The sequence below is a fragment of the Magnolia sinica genome, chromosome 5, assembly GCF_029962835.1.
Source record: "Magnolia sinica isolate HGM2019 chromosome 5, MsV1, whole genome shotgun sequence".
Classification (NCBI taxonomy): Eukaryota; Viridiplantae; Streptophyta; class Magnoliopsida; order Magnoliales; family Magnoliaceae; genus Magnolia; species Magnolia sinica.
The window spans coordinates 4,750,740-4,770,270 of record NC_080577.1 but is presented as its reverse complement, the minus strand read 5'-3'; positions in this window follow the sequence as shown (position 1 = coordinate 4,770,270).

Here is a 19,531-nt window from a genome sequence, read left to right as displayed (position 1 = left end):
TGATCAGCGAATGGAGTAACAATCTGGACAGTTTAGACGTAGGTACGCGGTCCATCACCCACCTGTAGAACCAACGTGTGCATGTGTTCTTCATAACATCTAGGGTATCAAGGGCTTATCTGATCCGACGCGTTGGATCTACAAGGGGCCTTTTGTCTGCCAGGCATGTGGCAGCTGACGCTGTGGATCTCGTGGGATGCGACTTGTCAGTGACTCGGGGTTACGGCAATCTCCTGCACTCCCAAATAAGTGGGGCCCACCATAATTTTGTTTTTTTATCCACACCGCCCGTATGTTTTGCCAGTTCATTTTCGGACGATCTCAAACATGGAGGAGATCCAAAACTCAACTGGGCCACATAGGGGAAGATGGAAAAGCTCTACTCTGAAACCTGCCTGGGGAACTGCTATCCAAACCGTTCATGAGCTGATTCCCATGGGAATGCGGGAAATTACAAATATCAGCCTCATACTAAACTTATTTTCCCCGAGAAAGTTTCAATGGTAGTTGTTCAACCGCCACTGTTTCTTCTGACGTGGCTCATTGGAGTGTTGGATCTCCTTCATGTTTGGGCTCATGTCCAAAAATAAACTAACGAAACTCGTGGACGGAGAGAATATAGCAGAAACATCATGATGGGCCCACAGAGCTTGGATTTACACGAGGCACAAACATCACCGTCGGCCCCAGTGCTTGGAGTTACATGCCCCGGGTTAAAGGCAAGTACGGTTGGCTCTCATCTCGAGATGGCCCACGGCTTCAAATCGCATTTAATGGACCATCCTGCCCGCCCATCAATTTTCATCATCGCGTCCTTTGAAACACAACGGCCGATAATCTGATGGTTAACAAAAAAAAAAAAAAGGATACGGATTGCGTGGTGACCACAATGCCAGGTTACATGATGCCTGGAGCCGACCATGATGGAGGTGCTCTATCCACGTGGTTACATGGTGCCATGCTAGAGATTTAAGCATACAAAGCTCAATTGGACCACACAACGGAAAACAGGTAGGATAATGACATCCACCGTTGAAACCTTCGCAGGTCCACATTAATATTTATTTGTCATCCAATCTATTTCTAAAGTCATACGTGTCAAGACGGGAGTGAAAACATAAATATAAGCTCGGTCCAAATTCTACATGGCTAGAAGTTTCCAACAGTAGAAGTTCAATCCCCACCGTCTTCCCGTGTCGTGGTCCACTTGAACTTTTCATATGCTCAATTTTGAACTAATGCCTCAAAATAGAAGTTCAATCCTTACCGCTTATGTGGTCCACTTGAACTTTGGATGTACTCAATTTTGGACTAATGCTTTAAAATAATCCAACAAAATGGATGTATAGCATGGATAAAACACATACATCACAGTGGACCTCCCTAAGTCCTGGGACGATGTGGTTAAGAGGTGCGAGCCACCACGCAATCCTCTTCTTAAAAGAAATTGGCCTGTTCTGTTCTGTCCTGCCCTGCAGGGGCTCTGTGGGGCCCACAGTGATGTGTGTGTTTTATCAATTTTGATAAATTCTTTTATAATACAAGTTCAAAAATAAGGCAGATCCAAGGGTCAGGTAGACCACATAGTAGAGTTTAACTAGGTAAAAACATAGAAAGTTTTGAGCCAGCTAATATTTGTGTTTTCTCTTCATCAACGTCTGTATACCCCAATGAACACGGCAGATGGAAAATAAAAATCAGGGAAGACTCCACGGAGGTTTCAGCAGGGGGCATCATATCACCAATGCTTACCATGGTGTGGCCCACTTAAGCCTTAGATCTCCCTCTTTTTCATGCTCATGAACTAAGGGCGTGTTTGGGCAGTGGGATTAAAAGGGATTAGGTGGGATGGGATTCAAAAAACATAATTATTACCCATGGCAGGGATTATCCTCTGTTGCCATGGGATAAGATTAATGCCATGCTTTGTTGGTAATATGGTGGTACATTGAATGGATATACCCTACAGTGATCGAGGACTAAGTCCGTCCTTACAAGGGCAGGACGCAATCTGCGGCCGTTCCTGTTGAACTGTCTATGCACGGACGGTGGAAACATCTGTCCAATTGATGTAACGTTTCGTTACTTGAGACTGCTACGTATGCTCGATTACTTGGAATGTGAATTTTCATCGCACATGTGCCAGCATGGAAAATGACGCAGGGGAGGACGTGAGGTCGAGCACCGTCTTCCTCAAGAGGATAACTATTCCGAATCCACGGAACTTCTCTGGACTCCTCACAGAGACTTCTCGAATCCACGAGGAAAGAAAAGCAGAAAATAGAAATAAATTCTAATAAAATCGAAATTGATTGATGAATCATTAAAATCGAGTTCACAACCCTTTAAATAAGGGTATCAAGCAATGGGAAAGAAATCATAATCAAACTACAACTCAAACTCCTAGAATCCGCGACTTACTATAAATAGTAAACTTACTATTTATAGACGGTCGTGATGTCTACTAGTGCGCAAGGTTTTCGGCCAAAAATAGTAAGTGTCCTATTTGGCTTCACCAAACCGTTCCCCTAATTATTCTAAGCTCTTTTCACGTTGGGCGCAACTCCTAAAGCCCAACGGATGAAGAGTTATAATCAAACTAAAACTTACTATTTATAGTAAAAACGGAATCACAATAAGGAACTGACCGGTATTTCGCACATCCGGCTTGCAAAACCTGGTGTAGAGGGTTGGTTGGCTAAAGTAGCTGCGCTCTACCCCAAAATCATATATTTTACGTCGCCTAACTCATTCCGGAATCCGAGATACTCCCGATCTAAGGTACGATGGTCCGATCACTTCTGTCGTCGACAGGCCTTCCTCGATCCATCTTGGCCATGAAACCGTCGCGACCCTCTCTACATCAAGCCCCTCCACTTCAAAAGAACTCGTCCTCGAGTTCTCATCATGCGCTGGTTCATGATACTCGAACAAGTCCGCGACGTTGAAAGTCCGTGAGATCGCCATGTCATCTGGAAGATCAACAACATGAGCGTTGTCATTGATCTTTCGGATGATTGGTACCGGTCTAATCTTTTTATTCTTCAACTTGTTGTACGTTCCGGTCGAAAATCGTTCTTTGCGCAGATGGACCATTACTTGGTCACCCACCTCGAACACTTTTTGTCGCCGATGCTTGTCGGCTTGCTCCTTGTATTTTTCGTTCGAGGCATGTAACTTGGTTTGTACTTCCGCATGAATGCCCATGATCTTGTCAGCCATATGTTCCGCTGCAATGCTCATGCCTAGGAGCTTGGGCAGAGGGACCAAGTCTAGTGTGTGGCGAGGGACTCGTCCATAAATAACTTGGAACGGGAATTTTCCTGTCGAGCGGTTCACCATGTTGTTAAACGCAAACTCCGCTTGAGACAAAGCCAAATCCCACTGCTTCGGTTTTTCTCCTGAAATACATCGAAGGAGGTTTCCCAACGTGCGATTCACAACCTCAGTTTGACCGTCAGTCTGTGGGTGGTAGGCGCCGCTGAACTGAAGTCGTGTATCGAATCGAGTCCACAAAGTCCGCCAAAAGTGGCTTATGAACTTCGTGTCATGGTCAGAAGTAATAGTCTTAGGAACCCCATGTAGCCGCGCAATTTCTCTGAAGAATAGATTCGCCACGTGTGTTGCATCGAGAGTCTTCTTGCATGGAATAAAGTGCGCCATTTTGGAGAAACGATCTACTACCGCGAACACTGAATCCATGCCGCGTTGTGTTCGTGGGAGACCAAGCACGAAGTCCATAGATAAATCCTCCCAAGGGCCGTCAGGCACGGGTAACGGAGTGTAAAGGCCTGTATTATGAGATTGCCCCTTAGAGGTCTTGCAAATATAACAACGTTGGACTGCCTCATCACGTACCAATTGCGGCCAGTAATACCGTTCTTCCACAAGAGCTCGCGTCTTGTCTAGCCCAAGGTGTCCACTAAGGCCACCTTCATGTAGCTCTTGGATTATCTGTTCCCTTAGCGAACTGTTTGGGATGCACAATCGATTTCCCTTGAAAAAGAACCCATCTTGCATATGTAAGTCACCGGGGTGACCTTCTTGGCATCTAACCCATGCGTCCTTGAAGTCGTCGTCATCGGCATATATGTCTTTGAGGCGCTCGAACCCGACAACCTCATTGCTCATGGTGACTAACAAAGTTGCGCGGCGACTCAGTGCATCAGCTACCTTGTTCTGTTGCCCTGACTTATGTTTTAGTACGAACGTGAATTCCTGCAAAAACGAGATCCACCTAGCATGCACACGGTTAATGTTAGCTTGACTATTAATGAATTTGAGAGCTTGATGGTCCGTGTAAAGTATGAATTCCCTTTGAATCAAATAATGTCGCCAATGCCACAGTGCTTGGACCACCGCGTATAACTCGATCTCATATGTGGACCACTTCTTACGTGCATCGCTAAGTTTCTCGCTGTAGAAGGCTACCGGCCTACCTTCTTGAGACAAAACTCCTCCAATTCCGACATATGAGGCATCACATTCGACTTCAAATAGTTTGTCGAAGTTGGGAAGTACAAGAACCGGGGTCGTAGATAATCTGCGCTTGATTTCGGCAAAGCTCCTGTCGGCTTCGTCAGTCCACTGAAACTGCCCTTTCTTCATGCAATCTGTGATTGGTGACACAATGGTACTGAAAATTTTCACGAACCGACGATAGAATGTCGCCAGTCCATGAAAACTTCGCACTTCGTGAATATTTGTAGGAACCGGCCATTCTCTGATTGCCTTCACCTTTTCCTCATCCACCCGAATGCCCGTGGATGTGACGACAAAACCCAGAAACAATAGGCTATCAGTCATGAAGCTGCACTTTTTTAAATTGAGATACAGTTTATTTTTAGTGAGCACTTGAAGGACCTTCTTGAGGTGTTCCATATGGGTGGTTTCGTCTTGACTGTATATCAAAATATCATCGAAGTAAACCACAACGAACCGCCCAATGAAAGGTTTCAGAACTTGGTTCATCAATCTCATAAATGTGCTAGGCGCATTCGAAAGCCCGAAGGGCATGACCATCCATTCGTATAATCCTTCCTTCGTTTTAAAGGCTGTTTTCCACTCATCACCCGACCGTATTCGAATCTGATGGTAGCCGCTCCTTAGGTCCAATTTAGAGAATATTTTTGCACCCTCTAGCATGTCCAGCATATCGTCCAACCGTGGTATAGGAAACCTGTATTTTATGGTGATTTTGTTGATGGCACTGCTGTCAACACACATGCACCAACACCCAACTTTCATAGGAGTTAATAGAGCTGGTACAGCACATGGACTCATGCTCTCCCGAATAAGACCCTTACGGATCAACTCCTCTACTTGTCCCCTGCAGAATCTCGCACTCATTCGGACTCATTCGATAATGGGGACGATTCGGTAAATTGGACCCAGGGGACAAAGTCGATATGGTGTTGGATATCCCGCATGGGGGTAACCCATCGGGAAGGTCATCGGGCCAGATTTCTTTGAATTCATGTAGCAGGGGCCTTAGTATTTCAGGGATGTTGGTAGGCTCGAGTTCTTCCCCTTTTACAATTAATGCATAAGTCTGTCCTGTTTCCTTTGATTCTTCCACGAAGTCCCGTATGGTTAAGAGAAAACGGCCCTCCACTTTAGAAGTTTCAGGTGGTCCCTCTGGATCCATAGGGGCCAATATGGTCTTTCGGCCGTCCTTGACGAAGATATATATATTATCTCGCCCTTTATGAGTGGCATCACGGTCGGATCCCGGGCCGACCGAGTAGTATGTGACATGCTTCCATGTCGACCACATCGCATACTACTTCATCCTTATAATGTTTGCCAATTGAAAAGGATATGGTGCACCGTTCAGTTACCTTTGTTTCGCTGACCTTCTTGATCCAACCGATTGTATATGGAGAGGGATGACGCTCCGTTTTCAATTGCAATTTTTCCACCATGACCTTGGAAACGATGTTCTCGCTACTCCCACTATCAATGATCACGTCGCAAACCTTTCGATTCACCGTACACCTAGTGCGGAAGATGTTATGCCGCTGTGGATGCACTTCTTTTCTTGGCGCATATAAAAGTCGCCTCACGACAAGCGACTCGCCGTGATCTTGCTGAACCCAACCTGAATCATCTGCTTCGTCCTCGGTGGTATGCTCCTGTTCTTCAATATCTGGATCTTCATAAGCGTTATCAGCACTACCATCATTGATGGCGAGGTTTGCCACTTTTCGCTGGGGACAAGTATTTGATAGGTGGCCCGGTTGGCCACAACGATAGCAGTTATCGGGCCTTGGCCGAGCATAGGGGTTCGGGATTCTACTTGGGCCAGCAGCAGTCGATACGCCCCTTTGAGGTCTAGCTTGCCCACTTCCCTGATCTCGGTTCTCAAACGTAGGAGGTTGAGTGCGTGCTCCTACGGGCTCCTTCCCTTTAGGCTGTGCAGTTCCCTGGGGCAGACCTGCCACAGGAATCCTTGCAGTAGGATAGGTCCGTGTGTTAGGACGTTCAAGTTGCACTTCTGCACGAGTAGCCAACTTGATCGCATCATTCATCGTCCAGACGGACTGCATCTGGACCCGATCCTGGATAGCCATACGCAATCCACCGTTGAATCGGGCGACTTGCTGCGATTCAGTCTCGACCAAATCGTTACGCGCCAGCGGTAAAATTCTTCTGCGTATTCTCTCACCGACCGACTACCCCGCCGACAATTTTGGTATTGTTGGAATAATACCGATCGTAATCGCTAGGGAGGAATCGGGCACGTAGTAGCTCTTCATCCATCCGTTGCCAGTGCGGATTGGTGCTTTCGTGCTGGTTCGCGCGAGTTGCGATTGTTCCCACCAAGTGAAGCTCCTCCTTTCAACTTATAGGCCACAAGCTTGACCTTCTTTACTTCGTGGATGTCCATATAGTCAAAAATCACTCAACTTTCGAAAGCCAATCGAGGAAATCCTCAATGTGTAATTGACCATCAAGCTAGGAATATCAACCCTCATCTTGAATTCTCGATCCGCTCGATCTACTCGATCACCGCCATGTCTGGGATGTTGGAAGAGTATGTCGTCAATTTCCTCCTCACCGGAGCCCCCAGGAATGACCCTTGGATGCACCGTCAGTACTATCCTACGATCCGGGCGATTAATTGGGACTTTTTATTAAAAACACTTGAGTAAAACAAAGTCAATTACTTAGAGATAGATTTTAATGGGATGAGCGTCAAAGCTTATATGAATCTTGAGCAAATTATCAGGTGAACCATGCCATAAAAACAGTGGTGATTGATCATTAATGGGTCGCAAAAGTTTTGGGTCAAGCTGATAATTGTCTTTTTGATGCAGGGGAGGACGTGAGGTCGAGCACCGTCTTCCTCAAGAGGATAACTATTCCGAATCCACGGAACTTCTCTGGACTCCTCACAGAGACTTCTCGAATCCACGAGGAAAGAAAAGCAGAAAATAGAAATAAATTCTAATAAAATCGAAATTGATTGATGAATCATTAAAATCGAGTTCACAACCCTTTAAATAAGGGTATCAAGCAATGGGAAAGAAATCATAATCAAACTACAACTCAAACTCCTAGAATCCGCGACTTACTATAAATAGTAAACTTACTATTTATAGACGGTCGTGATGTCTACTAGTGCGCAAGGTTTTCGGCCAAAAATAGTAAGTGTCCTATTTGGCTTCACCAAACCGTTCCCCTAATTATTCTAAGCTCTTTTCACGTTGGGCGCAACTCCTAAAGCCCAACGGATGAAGAGTTATAATCAAACTAAAACTTACTATTTATAGTAAAAACGGAATCAAAATAAGGAAATGACCGGTATTTCGCAAATCCGGCTTGCGCAACCCAGTGTAGAGGGGTTGGTTGGCTAAAGTAGCTCGTTCTACCCCAAAATCATATATTTTACGTCAGCTAACTCATTCCGGATTGCGAGATACGCCCGATCTAAGGTCCGATGGTCCGGATCACTTCTGTCGTCGACCGGGCCTTTTCTGATCCATCTTGGCCATGAAACTGTCCGCGACCCGCTCTACATCAGAAAATGTGTGAATGATCAGAACCATTCACATGCTAAGGTACGTGGAAGGATGAACAACAATTGTACTAGACGATTGGGAGTGGATTGGGTACTGGACCCACCAGGGGACCTAGTTGGGGAACACCGTGACGTATATGTTTTATCAACATGGCCCACATCCATTTTGACAAATCATTTTTTGTGGGCATGAGACTAAAAAGGTGTTGGAATATTTGGTTAAATTAAATAAACTATTAAAAATTTGAGAACCAAAAAAAGAAAATAAAATTTGAAAAAGAATACTTATTAAATTAAGTCGAAACGTGATGTGAGTCACTCGGCTTGAAATCAAATTTGCTCCCCTTGGACAATGTCCAAGTGTAATAGGTTTCCAGAGCAATCGACCTTCAGGATACAACGACTATAACCCGGTCCCAGTGGTGCACTCACTGTACGTGGGCTTGAACCACATGCAGTTTAACCCGAAAGTGTTGAGCTGACTTAGCAAAAAACTTAAAACCAAAATCAGAAAAACAAAGAGAATTTTTTAGAAGAGGAGAATAAAAATGATTTTTTCATACTTGGAAACTAAAACGGAAGTCTTTATATAAACTCCGAAGTGGTGCATTAAGCACCCTTTTGAAAGGGTTAGGTCCGTTAGATTTAAACCTAACAGGTACGATCAACCGAACGGACTCTCGCAAATAAAGTCCCGTAAGTACTCATATACACACACACACATCCACGCGAGTACACTCGCACCCGCACTGACACCTGTACCTGTGCCCAGCTCAGCCCGTCCCGTCGTGCACATGCACACGAACTTGGCTGGACTCGGCACGGCAAAGTTCACATGTGTGTGGTCAATAACATAGATTAAAACTATTGGTATAACCCCCTACAGGTCCAAATTCACATGCCCCCTGAATGAGGCTCAAGCCCCAAAGCAAAAAAGCTTATCTTATATACAAGAAGATTTTGATATAAGAAAATTTTCTTTAGAAAATCCGATGTAGGACAAAACGCATAACCCAAAACATTATAAATTTCAAATGTGGAGGGAAATGAAAATATTTTAAATTCAAATTTAAATATAAATTTTGAAACAAATACAACAAAAGGAGGTTGATCAAAGGCTCAAGTAGACCAAACCACAGTAAAAAGTGGGGATTGAAAGCCTACTATTGAGAACTTCTTAGAAGCCACGGTAGTTTTGGATCATGTTACTCAAAAAAAGAGACATTCAAGGCTCAAGTGGACCACACCATAAGAAGAAGAGGGGATTTAACTCTTACTATTGAAAACTTTTCAGACTCACCTTGGTGTTTATTCGCCACTCAACCTGTTCATAAGGTCCTATAAACTTGAATGAAGGGAAAACATAAAGATCAACTTGATCCAAAACTTATGTTGCTCCAAGGAAGTTTTCAGCGGTGTGCTTTCAATCCCCACTCTTTCCTGTGATGTGGTTCACGTGAACTTTCCATCTTTCTCCTTTTTAGTCATGAAATGATATGCCAAAATGAATGCACCGCATGGATAAAATATATACAGCACAATGGGCCCACCCCACATCGGTAATCAAACTCATGAGCTTAGCATTGAAACACACTCTCTCTACCACTGAGTCATGGATTATAATCCAAACAGAGTTCTAAAGTAAAGAATTAGAAAAAATATGATGAATCCATCCTCAAATCCTAACCAATATATGAGGATTGAGGACTTGTGACTTGGACCGACTTAATTTGGTCTAAGTCAATTCCCTAATTAGCAAAACTTTGTTTTAAACTTCAAAGCTTTTATAAGAAAAACTTGTATAATTAATCATATGATAAAAATTATATACCTTTTTAACCATAGGTAACACAATTTTTTAGCAAACTGAATTAAACACTTTCTTTCCATCAAAATCATTTTATTAAAAAAAAAAAAAAAAAAACTTGTAGCTTCAATTTAAAAAATAAAAAGTGAGGGTTGTGGTACATCAATAGAATTGAATAGAATGTGATTTGTCTAATAGAGATTATTAATTTATATAAGTATAAGATATGCTAATTTATTTATTTTTTATTAAGTGAGATTGTCTTGAATGTGAAACCACAATCATTTTCTTCATTGTATGAAAATATGCATGGAGAAAAAAAAATTCCAACAAGAGATGTAAATTCTTAATTATAAGAGAAGAAAAAGCTACATGCTATGGGATTGTCTAGATCCAATGGATGAAGATTTTTAAGAGAAAAGTTTTCTCTAGACTAGAGTCAAAGAGGAGGGAGAATCTCTCAAACAAAAATCCCACACCTATATTCACAAACATTCATTGTAGAGAAATTCTAATTAGAGATTAACTCCAACATCTCTTTTGTTATCGTGGTAATGAAGTGTAGTAAATTACCATACTATTTTCTAATAATAAAATTCAATCTACACCCTTCATCATAAAAATCCAGTATGAAAACTCTAAGATTATAATTATCCTTGAAGGTGATAGACCATAACTATTAATGTGCACAAAAAAGGTATGGCTTTTGAAAAATCTAACATAATTAATTAATTCACCATGACTAAAATTAAAAAGGATAGTCTACATTATAGCTAAACACAATGAACTGCATAGACAATTTCCGCGATGTAAATTGCTAATGCAAAACCGTTATCTACACCTCTCGTATAAGGTCGAGGGAGATGCATATTATCCACAAAGTGAACCCCACACATTCCACACGTGTGAAGATGGAAGAAAACGACAGTGGTGATGGGAAGGAAATGCGCACAGGGCTAACAGAAGTTCATCCATGTACAAACTTTGTACATCAAAGGGAAATTTCCTGTTAGCCACAAAGGTGTGGTTCATCCACAATGGAACTCATAGAATGTTTAACTGAAACAATTACACGGACAACATTTGTTTTCTTTTAAATTTGTTGTGTTCACTATTTTAAGTTAAAACATTTGTTGGATATCCATTAATTGGATGGTTAGGATTGACGTATCATTGGGATTTTAGATTATTTTTTTTTCTCCATCCACCATGGGACCACAATTTGAACATAATGGATAGTTGTGTGTTGGCAGAGGGAGATGAATCACTACAGTTTATTTTTCTGTATACAGTTCTAAAATAAAGGGGCTATCCCTTCGATTCCGCTACCTGCTGCTTCATTGGAGAAAGTTCTACCTCCAATGTACACAAGTTACTTTTGTGCCGTCTGTATAGGATGGGCAGCTGGGCTGGCACCTTGCACATTGGATTGGGAAATCAGATATCACTGACGATCTTAGGGATGGTTTGGCACCATAGATTTGGGGGGATTTGAGGGGATTTCAAATCCCCTAGATTATTTGGCACCATAAAGCAATTGGGGGTTTCAAATCCCCTCAATCATGGGGTTTAAAATCCAAGGTGAGACCTTGGATTACATATAAAATCATTCCCATAGTTGTATTTGTAACATGTGTATCACTAGACTATTAATCTATTGGACACATGGCCCACTAATGATATCCTAAAATAATTAGATTATCAATTGCATTACTATAATTACTTTAATACGATGATCAACACCATCCAAACATTATCCATGTAAATCAATGGTTAAAAATCGTTGTTTAGTTACTCGAACATGATCTTGTTCTTGTGGCCCATCTAGACTTAGAATTTCATCATTTTTTAGCAAAGTATTTTTTTCAGCGGGCTTATCACAACCAATGTGTCAAAAATTACATAAGTTTACTAATTAGAGATATTAAAATTGATTTAGTAATTAAATTCAAATCCCTATAAATATTCTATGACTAGCTACTTTTGGATTAAAGTTGATTCTCACTCTAGGGTATCAAACACAATAAGAGGATTTTAAATCCAGGCAGCTTCAAATCCATGCTCCCAAACAGGCCCACTCATCCTACTCGTCTTGGAATTAGTCAAACCCAACCCAGTTCAACCTGCGGGTAACCTAAGTGATTCACTCTGACTCGACAGACGGGACAATTCACCATTGATTACTAAAGACGAACCATTTGGGCAGACCCATCGAGTCTCAATTCATACACACTATTGACCCTCATTGATGGAAACACCTACTCTTTTCTATTTTTAGCTGCTCAATATTACACATTGCATGATTTTGAAAGCAAAAGTTAAAAATGATTCGTGCAATTGTAGACCAAATGTGTGAAGGATGGGTATAAGCGCAAAACAATTTTAAATTTTCAACCAAGTTTTTATTAATGGAAAGTATTACTTACAACGTATCTAATATGCTCATATTGGCATTTTATTGAAACCGTAGAATGTTGATTTGATCTAGCACCATAAATGGGCTTTCAAATGTTAAGATCCCGGTTCACAAAATTCGGCTTATTTTCTAACACTTCATTGTTTTTATTTTTTATTTTTGTCCATGGCTGTTGTTTTGAACCACTGGGTTTGGATCTTTCTACATGGGAGCTTTTTATTGTACTATTTGGTGAAGGGTACTATTTGGTGAAGGGGCTCATCAAATCAATAATCTGAATGACGAACATGGATTTGACTTTAGTACATTTCTGAGGTGCTATGGATCAGGTGATCTAATGAGTTGTCATGTTCATAAGAAACAACCTAAACAACTATAGAACAATTTTAGCTCTCAAACGTAGCACATTCACTTAATAAATGTGGGCCATTGATCATTTTCTGCATAACTATTCTTTACCCATCCAATCTATGTTACTTAACGGCTGAAATTCAACGTCTATGATTTTGAGACCATGCCTCTTTATAGAATAACCAATTAGATCAATAATTCATCTTAAATATATATTATCCAAATGTAAGGGAGAGATGCTATCCGTGCAAGCTTCCATTATTTAGCAAATTTGTTTTTGGGAATGATCCCAAGGTGTGGTTGTTGTGTTTTTATAAGAAAAATAATTTTAAAATTAAAATATTTTATTTTAGAATGAAAATAAATATATTTATACAAAAATTTTAAAAATACTCGTATGCATTAGTGGTAAGAGGAAGAATTTTTGCAACAAAAACCTACATGCGCATGGCATGAGTACTTGTCCACTTTTTGGCACTTTATTAAGTGCACATTACACTTCATATATATGCATAATCATTATGAGTGTAAAGAGCTTAATCTTTTTTGCACTTGGTTTAAACCACTTAGACGATAATGCACTTGGAGAGTGAACTAAGGTCTAGCCAGAGGTTGACCTCATTATCGTCTAAGGTTATAACTGTAGTATCAGTTGAGTATGCTTGGCATATGATTGTGCACGTAGCATTGATGTGATATATGCCATACCCATGATGGCAATTGGGTTAATTAAGATATGGGTGGTAATAATATCTTTTTTCACGTGGTGATAAAAAGTTTTATATTGGTTGTCTAACTGTCTTTATCCAAAAGAAATAAGAATAACTTCAACAAGAATGGATATCTATTCATTGCAAATATGATTATTATATGTGAATTGGTGTGTGGATGTCTTTAAGGACAAGAATGCCGTTCTAGGAAAGAAATTATTTCGCTATAATTAAGTTCTATGTATATTGGATATTGTAGTTTAGAGATTTTCTGATATCAATAGCCTTGTACCTTCATCTCTACTCTGGTGCGCTTGTCATTTTGACAACATTTTTGTAAGTTATAATAGTGTTAATTCTTAGACATCTATACAATACTTGGAGATACAAATCTTCATGTTAAATTACAGACATATGAATTTATTCTATCTTGAAAACCATTTGCTATCTTCCTTCTTTTGCACTTATTAGAATATTAGAAAAAAAGAAACAAATTCATTTTGAGATATTGATTATTGAAGTCAAGACTAAACTTATAAATTTAATGTCTTAAATTTCTTCGTTTCCTTCGGTGTATTATTTTTACTTTCTCATCACCTCTTTCACATACGCCTTGTTATATACAAATCCACTGTCTTTCTTACTTTATCATTTACTTATTTTCAAAAAAATAATTAATTTAAAATTACAATTCTAAATAATCTCAATTCCTATAAGGTAAAGGTTGTAAGTTTGTATGGGAAGGAGGATGCCTCGCGCTTTCTAATTTGCGTGACAGGAGCCCTCACTCAGAATTTGTGAATTTAGACTATAAAGTTAATTTAAACTGCAGATCTTGGCTCTTGGGTCATTGTGGTTCTACTGCCATAGCCTATTATAAATTTTGATATTTTAGCTACTGGGGACCATAAAACATTTTCAAGGTAAGTTATCCAAGCCTCTCAATAATAAGATCCTATGGTTTTAGGCCTATTTTCCAACATTTTCAATTAGAACCTCGTGCACACGATCATATACAGGCCTAATCTGTGAACTTTTAACATCCAACCTTTTCTTTCATGGAAATTCGCTACGAATGCAAAAGGTGGGCCACAGCATGATGATAAGCTGGGCGGGATACAATATCAACATCAATTTGGAGGTGACTGTATGACTCAATTTATAGGTGTGGCCCACCTGACTGATCTTTGGGAGGGTGCCCACCTCGTTAAAGGATTGGATTTCTTACACGCGTGACACGTTGGCTGCGTAAAACGTTTGTACGTGTTCATGTGTGAGTATGATAATACAATTTGAGGGACGTCAGCACCTTGGAGCCTTCCTTTGAAGGCAATCCGTCACCGCCACATGATAAAGTGCTTTCGTGATTGACAAGCTGTACAATATGCAACTCGTGAACTCGTGCAAGTGCACTTTCAGGTGCCCGCGGCACGCGTGCAAATGCGACACGTGTGACCAAGATCAAATCCGTTCATCATGCAGATCCTGGTATGTAGATTACTAGATCTGAAAATCTGGCCTTTGTGATCAACATATGGGCTAAACATGTACAAAAGAAATGGAAATTAAAATAATTCGACCTGTGGTCCATATTCAATGTACGTGTGGCCTCCCAGGTCAGACAATCTTATGATCTTTTACTCGGATCATTCTAAATGGTGGGTCGCATTTGATAAGCAGCTTGGATCTCATACACGTATTATAGGTTGGCACGTGTGACAAGCAAGTTCAGAATGGGGTGCACTTCCCGAAGTTCACTTCCGATTTATACAGATACCCCCACCTTACTAGATCTAACGGTTAGGAACTGCTGATGCATTTAATGAGGGTAGATGTGAGAGTTCTAAAATGGTTTTTTGCTTCGCTTCTACGTGAAAATGAAGGGTGTAGATGCATTAGGAGGGCTGTCTTCTAGTGACACTTTTGATAGGGTTGGTGTCGCCTACCTTTCATCATATACTATTCAAGGTCGGCATTCTTTCCAAAAGAATAGACAGAAATATCAATATTAGAATTTGGAAGTCCCTAAATTATAAAATTAAATAAAAAACAGGTGTCCATTTGGAGTGTTCAATCATGATTTCGTAGTTCCTCAGCTCCATTTGTGGGGCGCGGATTGCCAGCTTGCGGTCGGAATCTAGGTGGAGCCGCCTTGATGGTTGTGAGAAATCCATCAGGTGGGCCCCACATCAGGAAACAGTGGTGATTGCACTTTCACCGTTCAAGCATTCATGGGCCCACAGAGGTTTTGAATCACGCTAATATTTTTTGTGTTTTCAGTTCATCCCAGTGGGAATGACCTTATGAACGGTTTGGATGTCATATAAACATCACGGTAGACCTGGGAAAATTTCAACGATAGGCATTTCCCTCCCCGCTTTTTACTCAGGCGTGGCTCATTTGGGTTGTGGATCTTCCTCATTTTTTAGTTTATATACTAACATGAGCTGGAAAAACGGATGGACGGGGTGGATGTCTCACAAACATCACGTTGGGCCCTACATGGCTTCCGACCTGGGGTCGTAGGCAATCCGCGTTCCTATCTGTGAGTGTCAGTTTGGGGTTGGTGATGTGGGCCACGGGAAGTGGGCCCAAACTGGTCCTACAAACAACTCTTGCTCGGCTACAATTTACAACTCGAATATAAGAGGATGCTGGGATTGGCCTATTTGCGAAAGGGCGACCGTCCAACCAAGCCTTAGGTGGTGGTTTTCAATGGTGGGTGTCATTATCTCCACTCTTTCCTGCCGTGTGGCCCATTTTCGTTTAAATGATCTGTAAAAACGGATGGATGGAGAGGATATCAAACACATAGATCATGTTGGGCCCCACATCGCCCAACACATCAACACACCGCGGGTAAAGGGTCGCAACACCACCTGATCCGCGTCCTTCATCTTGGGAGGAACTTTTTATACTCTGGCAGAGTATGATGATGATACGCAGGCAGAGATCTGTACGTGTGACATTCAGGTAACACAACGAAAATTTCCTATCTCAGTTTAGATCTACTCACCTAACTATCGTATCGTTGGACATCTACTGTACTGATGAAAGAAAATTACCAAATGGCTATATTTCAGCAAACAAGTGGCCACGAATCAGAGGCGAGGATTGTGCAACGAATCCCTTTTTGGGGCTGTGATTTAGTTCCAGTGGGTTCAACAATTTCGACCGTTTGATTTAGTCAGCTAATGTCACGTATACGATTTCCAAGCGTATAAGTGTATCAACCATCATACTCTGCCAGAGTATCAAATGACCCCCTCGTCATCTTTGCTTTTCTCAAAAGTGGGGTGCATCATCCTAAGGCAGGGATCATAGCCACTCATTGTATACGGGATGCATACATGGCTATGGTTAACGTTCGATGGGCTGAAAACCACATGTCGTGATGGTGGGCCCACATGACACCCTGACAGTGTAGAGGATGATAGGCACAAGGCGTACTGTTATGTTGGCAACCTGACACAAAAGACTAATGTGTGGGGTGCACCCACATGGCCTCATGGCATGGTTCGCGAGACGTCGGTCCGGGCCGATTAGGTGAGTCCAGGGGAGGAGCTTAGTAGGTGAGTCTCTGACCGTGGGGCCCACCTTGATATATCATCTGTATATCCACTCCGTCCATCAGTTTTTCCAGATCATTTTAGCTCATAATCCAAAACATGACGCATATTCAATTTTCAAATCTATCACACCATAGGAAAGAGTGGTGATTGGATGCCTAACATTCAAAATTCATAAGGCCCACAGTAATGTTTATTTTCTATCCAACCTGTTGATAACGTTACATAAACCTGGATGAAGGTAAAACATAAATATCAGATTCATAAAAAACTTTTTTGGCCCACAAGAAGTTTTTTATGGTCAATCACCACTTTTTACTGTGTTGTGGTCCACTAGAAATATACATATATTTCGTTTTTTAGACCATGCACTAAAATGATCTGAAAAAACTGATGAACGGAGTAGATATATAACAAATATATCAAGGTGGGCCCATGGCCAGGGACTCACCCACTATGCTATTACCAGGGAGTCACCTAATCAACGTCCCAGAAAAGTGATTCTCCGAGGGAAGAGTTTTGGCCCACCTTATGTCCGGATAACATCCACCATGTACATCAATTTCGCCAACTCATTTTATCATGTGAGCCTTAAGGCAATCCAAAACTCAAGTGGACCACACCACAGGAAAACACCCACCATTGAAACCTTCCTGGCCCACCATGATGTTTATATGCCATCCAACCCGTTCATATAGTAATTTCCGCTGAGATGAAGGTAAAACACAAATACCAGCCTGATCGATAACTTCCGTGGACCCAAGAAGGTTTGGATAGTAAGCATTAAATCACCGTTGTTTCTTGATGGGTGGCCACTTGAATTTTGCAATTAATGGATGGAGTGGCTGTCTCACGGACATCATGGTGGGCCCTGTTCTACTCGGAGAAAAGCGAGCGTGTGCCCGCTCGTAAAGGCAAGGAAGGACATAGACCTGTCCTAAGAATGAACATGGCAGATGAATCGATTATCTCAAAGGGGACAACGGCCCTCCTTTTGTCTCTATGTGCACTTAATGACCACAAGTTTGGGTGGATTTTGAAATATCTTGTTGTTGGGAGGATATGGGCCATGGAAGATCAAGACCGTCTATGTTTGGGCCTGAATTTGCACGTGTGGGCCTATGTGGAGACTATGCCCAAAACTCCCCCACAAAGATCTCCTCAATTGGCCAACTCTTAAAGGACTAAGAAGAAATGCACCAACAACTAGGGCTGTAATTTGGGTTCCGGTCAACCCAAACCCAATTGGGTTGGGTTAGGTTGGATTGTTAGGATCCTTGGGTTCAGTTCAAGTTAAGAAACTGATGTAATGACATAACTATGGAGTATTATATTAGACGACTGTGAAAAAAATAAATGGAGCTGTAAAGTTTGATCAAGGATCTGACATGCATATATAGCTTTCAATAGTCTTGACTTTGCAACTAGTTATTTATTTAATATATATAACATGTCATTGGAAAGTTATTGATGGACTCTGCAGGTTAGCCACAGTCAAAAACAGATTTTCAAAGGTAAGTCATTTTACAAGTTAAGCTTGAGTTTAAAGTTAAAATATAAATTTTTAATAAGTTATGGTTTTTATTATTTTAAGGTAGTTTAAGACTTAGGGCCTATTTGGGAGCATGGATTTGAAACCCCGGAACCCCATGGATTTGAAATCCTCTTGCCGTGTTTGGCACCATAGATTGAGAATCGACTTTAATCCAAAAGTAGCTATTCATAGTATATTTGCAGGGGTTTGAATTTAATTACTAAAGTAACTTTAACATCTCTAATTAGTGAACTTATGTATTTTTTGACACGATAGTTGTAATAAGCCCACTGAAATATATGCTTTTCTAGAAAATTATGAAATTCTAAGTCTTGGATGAGCCACAAACGCGAGATCACGTCTGAGTGACTAACCAACAATTTTTAACAGTGATTTACATGGACAATATTTGGATGGTGTTGGTCATCATATTAAAGTAATTAATTGTGATACCATTAATAATCTAACTGTTTTTGGATATCATTAGTGGGCCATGTGCTTAATAGAATCATAGTACGGTGACACATATGTTACACATGCAATTATTGAAATGATTTTAGGTGTAATCCAAGCTCTCACGATGGATTTGAAACCCCCTGTTACTTTAGGGCCAGTTTGGGAGTGTGGATTTCGAACCCTTAGGATTAGAAACCCCCTGGATTGGCAATCCTCCTGACGTGTTTAGCACCGTAGAGTGTGAATCAACTTTAATTCAAAAATACCTATGTATAGTATATTTATAGGGGTTTGAATTTAATTACTAAATTAACTTTAATATCCCTAATTAGTGAGATATATAATTTTTAACACTATAGTTGTGATAAGCCTACTGAAATATATGCTTTGCGTGAAAATGAAATTCCAAATCTCAGATGGACCGCAAGCACAAGATCATGTTTAAGTGACTAACCAATGATTTTTAATAGTTGATTAATATGGACAATGTTTGGATGGTGCTAATTTACATGGACAATATTTGGACGGTGCTGATCATCATTAGTGGGCCATGTACCCAATAGAATGATAGTGTACAATGACACACATGTTACACCTGCAACTATTGAAATGATTTTAGTTGTAATCCACGCTCTTACCGAGGATTGCAAACCCCAGAGGGGATT